Raw genomic sequence first — 10,927 nt, forward strand, 5'->3', positions numbered from 1 at the left:
TTGGAAGGAACCTTACGGACTATCCAGTCTAATCCTTTAATATTTCAGCTGCGGAAACTGAGACGTGGAGGGGTTAAGTGACTTGCCCAGGATCATACAGCCATTAAGTGTTTGAGGTAGGATTCAGACTAAGTCTTGCTGGATTCCAGCATGCTACCCACTATACCACAATGCTGACTGCTAGCGTTGTGATAATTTACATTGTATTTTATTCTGATTCTGCTCCCTTTATTTGGCATCGGTTCATGTAAGCTTTCCCATGCGTACTCTTTCCTGGTGGGTTTGCTTGGAAAAAAAAAATGTTGCTGTTAGCCATAAAGTCCTGTTGGCTCAGCAAGGGCAGCTCAGTCAGTTTGGGTGGGTCCAAAGGTGGAGTTTGACCTGCTGCCCAAATACAGCTGCTCTTTGGATAATACAACTTTCTGTACTTTACTTTTGGATCTGGAGTAGAATCAGCTACCTGTCCTCCAAGGGGACCCCTTCAAAAGACAGCTGTAAGACAGTGGGAAAGAGGGCTGGACTTAGAATCCTTTGTAGTCAGAAGACCTAGATTCAAATCCTGTGACTTCAGGTAATTTCCTTAGGATAATAGGATTAGATATTGAGCATCTGGGTGACAGTGGATAGAACACTGGGCCTGGAGTCAGGAAGACCTGAGTTCAAATGCCTCCTCAGACACATACTAGCTGTGTGACCCTGGACAAGTCACTTAATTCTATTTGCCTCAGTTTCCTCATGTATAAAACGAGCTGGAAATGGCAAACCACTCTAGCATCTTTACCAAGAAAATCCCAAATGGGGTCACAAAGAGTAAGACATGACAGAAACAACTGAACAGCACCGACATGGAGCTGGAAGGGGACTTAGAGGCCTTCTAAGCCAGAGATGTCAAACCCTCTTAAGGCCTCAGATTATAGTGTGGTTCCTATCTTATTTAATGTGTTGACATATTAATAAAATATATGTTTCTAAATCAATATGCAGCTGACAAGGGTCCTTATGTATCATCTAGTGACCCCCATTTCTGTTTGAGTTTGACACCATTGATCTAGGCCAATGCCTTCATTTCATAGATGAAGAAATTGGGGACCAGGGAAAGGGTAAATCAGACAGAGAATAAGTGGCAGAGCTGGAAGTCAGATTTGGATTTTCGGTTCATAGACTTAGAGCTGGAAGAGACGTTAGACATTAGTCAAATCCTCTGATTTTACAGATGAGGAAAAGGATGGGAGAAGTCAAATGACTTGGTCCAAAGTCAGTCTGGATTTGGAGCTGGGTCCTCTGATCCCAAATCTAGCCTTCTTTCCACACTGTACCTATACTTTCAACTCTAAACTTTCCCTTTCTGGGCCTCAGTTTCTCCATCTTTAAAATGAGGTATTGGAATCAGATTGTCTCTAAGGCCTAGGATTTTATACAGATACTCCAAATGTCTGTAGGGTACAATAGAAAGCATGCAGGTTTTGGAGTCTGAGGACCTGGGTTCAATTTCTATCTCTCCCACCTATTCCCCATGTAAGACCTTGGACAAGTCACTTCCCCTCAGTTTCCTCATCTGTAATTTGAGGGGGTGGAGGACTCTTTGACTCTCAGGGTGCCTTCCAGCCCTAAATTTCATGATCCTCCATTGTGCCCTCCAGTGCCAGTCCCTTCCCAGACACCCATGTTCTATTCGGATGGGGAGGGCTACCTACTGCCAAAATAATGTGCACTGGTTCAAATTGCAAGGGTAAGTCTGCTCCCCTCCATGGTTAAACTTGAAATGTTAATAAAGTTTAGGAGATTCAATTAAGATTGCTTAACTCGGCCCTCCCCAAATGTCCACATCACAATAGCAGTTTTCCATTACAAGAGCAAATGCACCACGATCAAGGGCTCTGTCCTCCCACTAAGTGCAGAGAAGAAACTTCAGTTCAAAGCAGCTAACAATAGGCAGCTCATTTTCCCAGCATTAGTGGGGAAGCATTATTAAAGGCACAGGCAATCATATAGCCTGCTCCCGGCCCAGCCTGCCAAGGGGGAAGTGTGTTTCCTTTGTGTGGATTGGCTGAATAGGATGTCCCAGTGCCCAGCCCTGCGCTCTCCACGTAACAAAAGGCCCCTTTGTCACCCTGAGCGAGGAGCGGGAGTGAAGGTTGCCACAGCAACTTGATTCTGCAGACTTAATGCGCTATTGAAATTTCAGATGTGAATTTCGCATTTTAATAAACTGAAGTTTCTTTGCATAAGAGTGTCCCCCCCCCCCAACTTGTTTTAAAAGAACAGGCTGAAGGACGAAGGAGGGATAAATAATACAGAGACAGGACCTGAGAGGCAGGTACCTGCAAAGAAGATGAACCAGGAGAATCCAGGAAACACCTGTTTCAGGAGCAGTCTCTCCCCACCTTGTTCTCTGCAGGGCGGGGCTCCACCTCCCTCTCCTGATGAGATCTGAAAAGGTCACAGCTCCCAGCAATCCCTTGGGAGGTTAATGATTTCTTTAGTATCCTGTATTCACTGGAGCCCAACAAGGAGGAAACAGCCTGAAGTTTCCAAACTCCATGAAAAGGACTCTCCACAGAGGGCAGTGGGACCAGTACCTTTGTTGTTCCCATGGCTTCAGATGGGAAGGGATAAGAGTGGGGGTAACAAAGATTGGGGTCCAAGCATGCTGGGATGAGAAGATACTGTCTGAAAACTAGTTCTTCAATTATTTCTCTCAGTCTCAGTTTCCTCATCTGTAAAATGAGGATGTTGGAGTAGATGGCTTCTATGTTCTTTTCTTCCTATAAATCTACAATCCACTCTATTGTCTTTCCATATCCCTTCCAACCAAGATTGTAATCTCCGCAAAGGAAAGAGATTCTTTCTTCTTCTCCTTCTTCTTTTCCTTCTCCTTCTTTTCCTTCTTCTCCTTCTTTTCTTTCTTTTTCTTTCCCCAAGTCTAGTACAGAGTAGGTGCTTAATAAAAACTTGATTGATTGATTTATCCTATGATTCTTATCAATCGGATATCTGCATCATACTTCAATTAATTAATCAATCAATAACTAGCATTTATTAAGTTCTGGACTTGGAGTCATGAAGACCCAGGTTCAAATCCCATCTCAGATCCTGACCAGCCATGTGATCCTGGGCAAGTCATTTAACTTCTCTAAGACTCAGTTCCCTCATTTGTAAATTGAGAGGGTAGGACTAGATGGCTTTCCAGCAACTTGGCACATAATAATCACTAATAAAATGCTTCTTGACTGACTGCACTTATGACCCTGAATTTCTACTTTGAGTCACCCACCGTACCAGGTATTGGGGATAAGAAACCAAAAGGGAAACAATTTCTGTCCTCAAGAATTTCTTTCTACAGCAACAGGGGAGGCGGAGTAGAGGTGGGGAAAGGGAAGTGACATATACACAGATAGATGTGTTCAAGATAGAAAATACAAACAAAAGTTATAATGGAGTGCTAACATCTTGGGAAATCTGGAAAGTAAGGTCTCTTGAAGAAGAAGCTTGAGCTGAACTTTACAGGGAGCTTGAGGTTCCAAGAGGCAGAAATGAGGAAGTCCTCCATTCTAGGCATTACCTGGGACTCCCTGAATAAAGTCTTAGTGCTTGGTGAGCCTGGGTGAGAGCCACAACCTCTTTGGGCCTCAGTTTCCTCATCTGGAAAATGAGGAGGTTGGACCAAATGATCTCCCAGATCCCTACCAGCTCTAAATACATAGAACTTATGATTTTCTTTCCATTCTAAACTCATGGACCATGGTAACACAAGCAGGTCTTGGCTGACTCCAAGACCAATGCTTCTCCCACTCTACCAGACTAGATGGTTTCTAAGGGTTCTATCAAGTCCAATAGTCTATCATTTTGTCTAAAGGAAATGGAATTGTGATCTTAGTGGTATAGGCATTCCTTCTAATGAAACAAATCACAACCTATTCTTTCTAGACCTGGGTAACTCATCCATTTCATATCCCATTTCCTTTTCCATCATTCTTTGGGTTCATTTTCTTACTTTTAATCTTAAAGGCTTTATTCCACTATAGTGATAGGAGAAGGACCCACATGTGTTAGGAAGGAAGGCAGAAAAGACATCTCTAGTCCCTTCTCTCCCCGCTCTTCTCCAAAGGAGCCTTTCATTCCTGCTAGGAATGGGAAGCAGGAGGTTGAGGCTACCACTCTACTTACCCTTGGAGGGTACTAGGCTAGAAATATATCTGTGTCCTCCCCTTAATATTATTTGTCTAGGGGATTTGACTGTGTTTGCACTAACTTTTGATCACCTTATCATCTGAAGGGGGGAAGAAGGATCCCAAGCTCTATATCCAAAGCTTGACTCCATTCTCACCAAATACCAGCTCCACAATGAACACACATAGTGAATAGCAAAGAAGTCCATTTATCCAAATTATAGCAAAAGAGAAACCAGAGGAGGACAATATATATTAGATCAATGAAGGAACTCTCCCATTGAGAGCAAGATAATTCAGCTCAACCAAGAGTGCATCCCGGATCTCATGCAAGGGGAAACTCCTGGAAGTCTCCAGAGTAGCATGCTGGGAGTGGAGACATGATGGGCACCACCAGCTCCACTCACATCTTCCCAGAATTTGTTCCTTTGACAGACTGAAGTGGAGTTGGCCTCTTTCATCTTCTCTCTTATAGCCAGAAGCCAGGATCTCCTGAAGAAGAGCTTACTTGAAGAGTCCCAAAAGGGAGATTCCCAGAAGGGAGAACTGAAACTCTCTCTTCTCATCAACTCTGTCTACCCTTCATATAGGGCAAAGTCTTCATCCCCACCAGTCTGGAGAGAGTCCCACACCAATGGACTTGGGGATAGGGGTTATAACAATAAGTGGTCTCTCATGCATAAATCACAATTATAGAGACTCTTTCAAAGATAAAACAACAGAGAGAACCTCGTTCAACAATCTTATCTTTATGGTTAATCAAGGCATAACATAGGGAGATGAATGGCTCACTAAAGATGTATGTGACCATCATGGAGGTGATGCAACAACAGAATCCAAGGCAAAGATGGACAGCCTACGGGCAAAGACATGCTCCAGATGCTCTTGTCTACAAATAATATCAGGCTGATTGCATCAAGCCCTGGAGCATGGCACAACCTCCTAGATGAGGTATGTGATCACTCAATAAAGTTTGGTCTAACCAGCAATAGAAGAAAAATAAAGAGGATGAAGAAAGCCTATTGTGGAAACTATGAGATGCAGTTGAATAAACAATCTATGGATCTTATACATCAGCATAGACATTTTAGATATACATGGCAAAGGAAAAGTGAGTTAGGCATAGGATTGAACAGAATGGGAAAAACAATGAATTGAACAGCTTTGGGAAAATCTCAAGCATTTTTGTTTTGCTTTGCTTGTTCATTTGTCTTTGTTTTTAATGACCCCAAGCTTCTTCCTGAAACTAAGACCCATCTTTGAATAACAACATTCTTCTGGTTTTGATGTATGGCCAAGGGACATGGAACTCTGGTATTCTCCAAAGAAAGGAAACTGAGGCTCACCCAATGGGCAATGGAAAGGTGATGGTAGACACGAGGACACTGACACACATCATAGACAAGGAACTGCAGCGAGGAAGTGATATAAAGGGTGTCACCAAAGAAATGTATGGATGAGAAAAAGACAGATTGACTACATATGATTCATTGGCATCCTCTTTTTTTCAAGTAAGTTTTTAATTGATTTATTACATTATCATATTTTCCTATAGTATTTCTCCACCTCCCAGAGAGCATCCCATATAATACTTTTTAAAGACAAAAAAAAACGAAAAGAAAAATCAGTATAACTGATAATATGTCAAAAATATCTTAAAAACTTGTGAAAAGCACAATACTCACTGACCTCTGCAAAGTAATAGGGTGGGAATATCTTCTCTCTTCTTTTGAACCATGCTTGCTCTGTATAATTCTGTGGCATTCATTCACTTTTGGTATTTTTGATTGTGCTTTTTCTTTCCATATGCATTGTTTTAATCATTGTGTATATTGGTTTCTTGTTTCTGCTTACTTCACTCTGCATCAGTTCATATAGTTAGTTCTTTCCAAGCTTCTCTGTATTCATCATATTCATCATTTCTTATAGCACAGTCATATTCCATTAAATTCATGCATCACATGTGGTTAGCCATTCCTTACTCGATGGGCATCTCATTCACTTCCAGTTCTTTGCTATCACAAAAAGTGCCCCTACAAATATTTTGGTCTCTATAGGGACTTTCTTTTTCACTTACATTCTATTGATGTAAAGAGAAATCAAGGAGGTCACTAGCATGATGGGGGGGGGCCCTATGATGCACTTCTGGGATAAGAGTTACATAGAATGGACAAACCATTGAAATCTGCATCATCGGAAGGAATATACATACCACCAAGATCATAGATCCCCTTAAACAATTAAATATTTTCTTCTCTTCCAACTTCCTAAAATGACTAACTTTACATAGAATGTTAGGCTGTTAGAGTTGGTAGAAACCTTTGAAACCATCCAGTATTGTGTAGTGCAGGTTCCCCACCCCTGGTATGGTGGAAAAAGCATTGGTCTCAGGGTCAGCCAAGAACTGGGTTAGTCTTTTTTAAACTTATTTTTTGCTTTCTTTTTTTTGGAGAGGGAAGGCAGGACAATTGGGGTTAAGTGACTTGCTCAAGGTCACAGAGCTAGTAAGTATTAAGAGTCTTGGATTTGAATTCAGATCCTCCTGATTCCAGGACTGGTGCTCTATTCACTTCGCCACCTAGTTACCCCAGTCTCCCTCTTTTGACACTCACTAGCTGTGCTACCATGGGCAAGAAACTTAAGTTATCAGCCTTAATTTCTTTATCCATAAGGTGAGGATAAAAATAGCTCTAGTACCTAGCCCACAGTGTAAACAAATGCAGGAATATAAGGAAAATGCTTTGTAAACCTTCAGGTACAATATCAAGATCATTCAGATAGTGAGGTTAAGGTTTAAGAGAGAGAAGGACCTTTGCTTCAACCTCACAGTGGATGAGGGGCAGAGCCAGTACCAGAACCCAAGGCTCCTCTTGTCCATCCCATATAACTCTTGTCTGCGTCCTCTCACCAGTGTATGACAAGAGCTCCCTTCAACATTTTAGTGACCTCCTTGATTTCTGTAGACATAAATTGGATGTCAATGAAGAACACAGACAACAAAATATTTGTAGGGGCACTTTTTGTGATAGCAAAAAAAACAACAACAGAAAAAATGATGTCCATCGAGTGGGGAGTGGGTAATCACATAGTGGTAGATGAAAGTAATGGAATACAACTGAGAGCCTCCTGGCTCTTAGCCTAGAGATTATTCCACCATGCCACACCAGGCCCACTATGTACCCTCTGGGCCTTTGAATGAGACACATTATTCTAGAGATACTGTGGCATAATGAGGGAAACATCAGATGGAAGTCTGGAGAGACACCATTTCCAATCATAGCTTTGACACCTGCCACCTATGTGACCCTGAGCTACTTAATATCACTTGCTGAACTTCTGTTTTCTCATCTATAAAATGTAGATAATCATACTTGTTCTACTTACACCACAGAGGTGTTGGAAGAAAAAATGATTTTATTTATTTATGGCTTTTTTTTTCTTTTTTGGAGAGCAATTGGGGTTAAGTGACTTGCTCAAAGTCACACGGCTAGTAAGTGTGTCAAGTGTCTGAGGCCAGATTTGAGCTCAGGTCCTCCTGACTCCAGGGTTGGTGCCCTATTCAATGAGCCACCTAACTGCCCCAGAAAAGTGCTTTTTAAACTCCAAAGCACCACAGAAATGTGGCCAGTACAGTGCCACAAGCAGGGCTTCTTACACTTTTTCCACTCAAGATCCCTTTTCAGCAGTTGTTGGCATTGCATGGTCTGATGGCATGCACAGTGCAAAATGTTTAGCTGCAATGAAGCTGTGCTGTGTATCATGGGCAAGCACTGCCAGAAACACCTAGGATTCATTACACCTTTGATTTTGAATTAATTTTTGGTCATTGCACGTTCAGAAACCTTTTACTGTTGCCAAATTTTTCTTGACCCCATGTGGGATCGAGATCCACATTTTAAGAAGCACTGTATACATGCCAGGTCTAAAGGTCCCAGGTCCAACCCTGGGGTCTCAGTTCTGGCTACTGAGCAGTAATGATTGCTCACGTTGGCCAACCTGTATTTTTTTAAAAAGAAAATTGTATTTTTTCAGTTATCAGACATTTTTTCCCTCCCTCTCAATTCTTCCACCCACTGGGGAAAAAAAAAAAGGAAAAAGAAAATCCTTGTAACAAATATGCATAGTTGATCAAAATGAACTCCCACATTAGCCATGTCTCAAAAATATATATCTTGTTCTGCATATTTAGTTCATCAACACCCAATCAGGAGATGGGTGGCATTCTGAATCATTGCTCCTCTAGAATCATGGCTGATCATTGTGTTAATAAAAGTTCTAAAGACTTTCAAAATTGTTTGTTTTTATAGTGTTATCATATTCTCCTACTTCTGTTCACTTCACTCCCTATCAGTCATACAAGTCTCAGGCTTTTGTAAAACTGTCTCCATCATTTTTTTGCAGCACATTTACATTTGATTGCATTCACATGCAATAATTTGTTTGGCCATTCCCCAAATGATGAATACCCTTTTATTTCGCAGTTCTTCACTATCACAAAAAGAGCTACTATATAAATAGTTTGTGCACATAGTACCTTTTTCTCTTTGTCTGATCTCTTTGGGGTACAGGCCCAGTAGTGGTATCATTAATTCAAAGGATATGCATGATTTAGTTACATTTAAAGCATAGTTCCAAATTGCTTTCCAGAATGGCTGTACCAACTCATAGCTTTACCAACAGTTCATCAATATACCTGTTCTTTCTATAATTCCTTGCAATATTTGTTTTCTTTTTTTATCAACTTTTCAGATTGGATGGGTATAAGGTAGAATTTCAAAATTGTTTTAATCTGTGCTTCTCTAATTATTAGTGATTTGGAGCATTTTTTTCTTATGGTTATATATAGCTTGGATTTCTTCCTTTGAAAATGTCTGGGGCAGCTAGGTGGTGCAGTGAATAGAGCACAGAACCTCAGTTCAAAACCTGCCTCAGACACTTGACACTTACTAGCTGTGTGACCCTGGGCAAGTCACTTAACCCCAACTGCCTCATCAAAAAAAATAATGTCCATTGACCATTTACCAATTGGTAAATGGCTCTCATGTTTTATAAATTTGAATCAGTTCCTTAATTAACTTGGAGATGAGCCTTTATCAGAAGACTTTGCTGCAAAGATTTCCCCTATTTAACTGTTTCCCTTCTAATCTTAGCTGCATTGGATTTATTTGTGAAAAAGTTTGATTTTATGTAATCAAAACTATATGTTTTGTCTGCTGTTATCCTTGTTATACTTTGTTTGATTATGAACTCTTCCTCTATTTAAAAGTCTGAAAGGTCATTTCTTTCTTGTTCTGCTAATTTGTTTATTATGTGATCAACTATGTGTAGGTCATCTATCCATTTGGAATTTATCTTGGTATATGGTGGGAGATGTTGGTCTAAACTTAATTTCTAACAGACTGCTCTTTAGTTTTCCAGCAGATTTTGTCAAACAATCCTTACCCTAGTAGGTAGCGTCTTTGATTTTATCAAATTCTAGGCTGAATTTATTTCCCTTGGTTTTGCTGTGTGCCTAATCTGTTCTACTGATAGATCACTATATTTGGTACCAATACAAACTTGTTTTGATAATTATTGCTTTGCATCAAATTATATTCTCCTCTGTGTCTTCCTTTCTCCCAGGAGGTTGTCGTCTAAAAAATCCAGCCTCTCTTTACCTTAACTTCTCTTGAAGGGGATAAATTTCTTCATGAGAAGAATTTCCTTAAGGACAGCTAGACAGAATGGGAGAAATAAGGTAACTTTCAACATACTTGTTAGATTTTTTTCTTCTTTCAAGTAGACTTGTGCAGGACCCCATCCCCTGTAAGCGCTCAGGAAATTTTGAATGAATGAATGGTTTTGATACATTTGAAAGAAAGCTTAGACTGAAGAGCTGAAGGATGTGGTTTTAAATTCTGGTTCAGCTACTTGCTAGCAAGGTGACCTTTTTACTTTTTAACTGAGGTCTCTCTGGGACTCAGTTTCCTTATCTGTAAAATTAAGGGGTTGGACCTGATTGTCCCTAGTTCCTTCCATTTTAGCTCTATGATTGTTCTGAGATTCTTTTTCATCATTGATAAAGCAGGTACCATAATCTGACCTCTGCCTTCTGATCTTATGAAGATCAAATGAGTGAGAGAAGGCACATAAAAACTCTTCAACAATAAAATATTCGATATGCTGTTCTGAGGAGAGGGATTAGCATGTACAATAACAATCATTATTGGCTTCATTGGAATTGAGTTCATTAACTTGAAAAACTTCATACAGTTCTAACTATTGTTTCCCAGGTCCCTCACCAGGTCAGAAAGAAAATGTAAAGGTCTAAATCTTTTTGTCCTGCTTGAATCCCTGAAAACCACCCTTGTCCACTAGCATCTCCCCTCCATCCTCAATTTCCCATTGACTCTTTTCCCTTCTAGCCTCATACACACATATGTATGTATGTGGGTATAAATATAAGTACATATATGTATATATTTCAGTCATGTCCAATTCTTTATGACCCCATTTGGGATTTTCTTGGCAAAGATACAGGGGTAGTTTGCCATTTCCTCCTCCAGCTCATTTTACAGATGAGGACACTGAGGCACACAGGGTTAAGTAACTTGCCTAAGGTGACACAACTAGTAAATGTCTGAGGCCAGATTTGAACTCAGGAAGATGAGTCTTCTTGACTTCGCGTCTTATGCTCTATCCACTATGCCACCTAACTGATTAGGTAGATAGATAGATAGATAGATAGATAGATAGATAGATAGATAGATAGATAGATA

This window comes from Petaurus breviceps, unplaced genomic scaffold (assembly GCF_028583685.1).
Source record: "Petaurus breviceps papuanus isolate PSGF00001 unplaced genomic scaffold, PetGlider_PUasm1.0 90994, whole genome shotgun sequence".
Classification (NCBI taxonomy): Eukaryota; Metazoa; Chordata; class Mammalia; order Diprotodontia; family Petauridae; genus Petaurus; species Petaurus breviceps.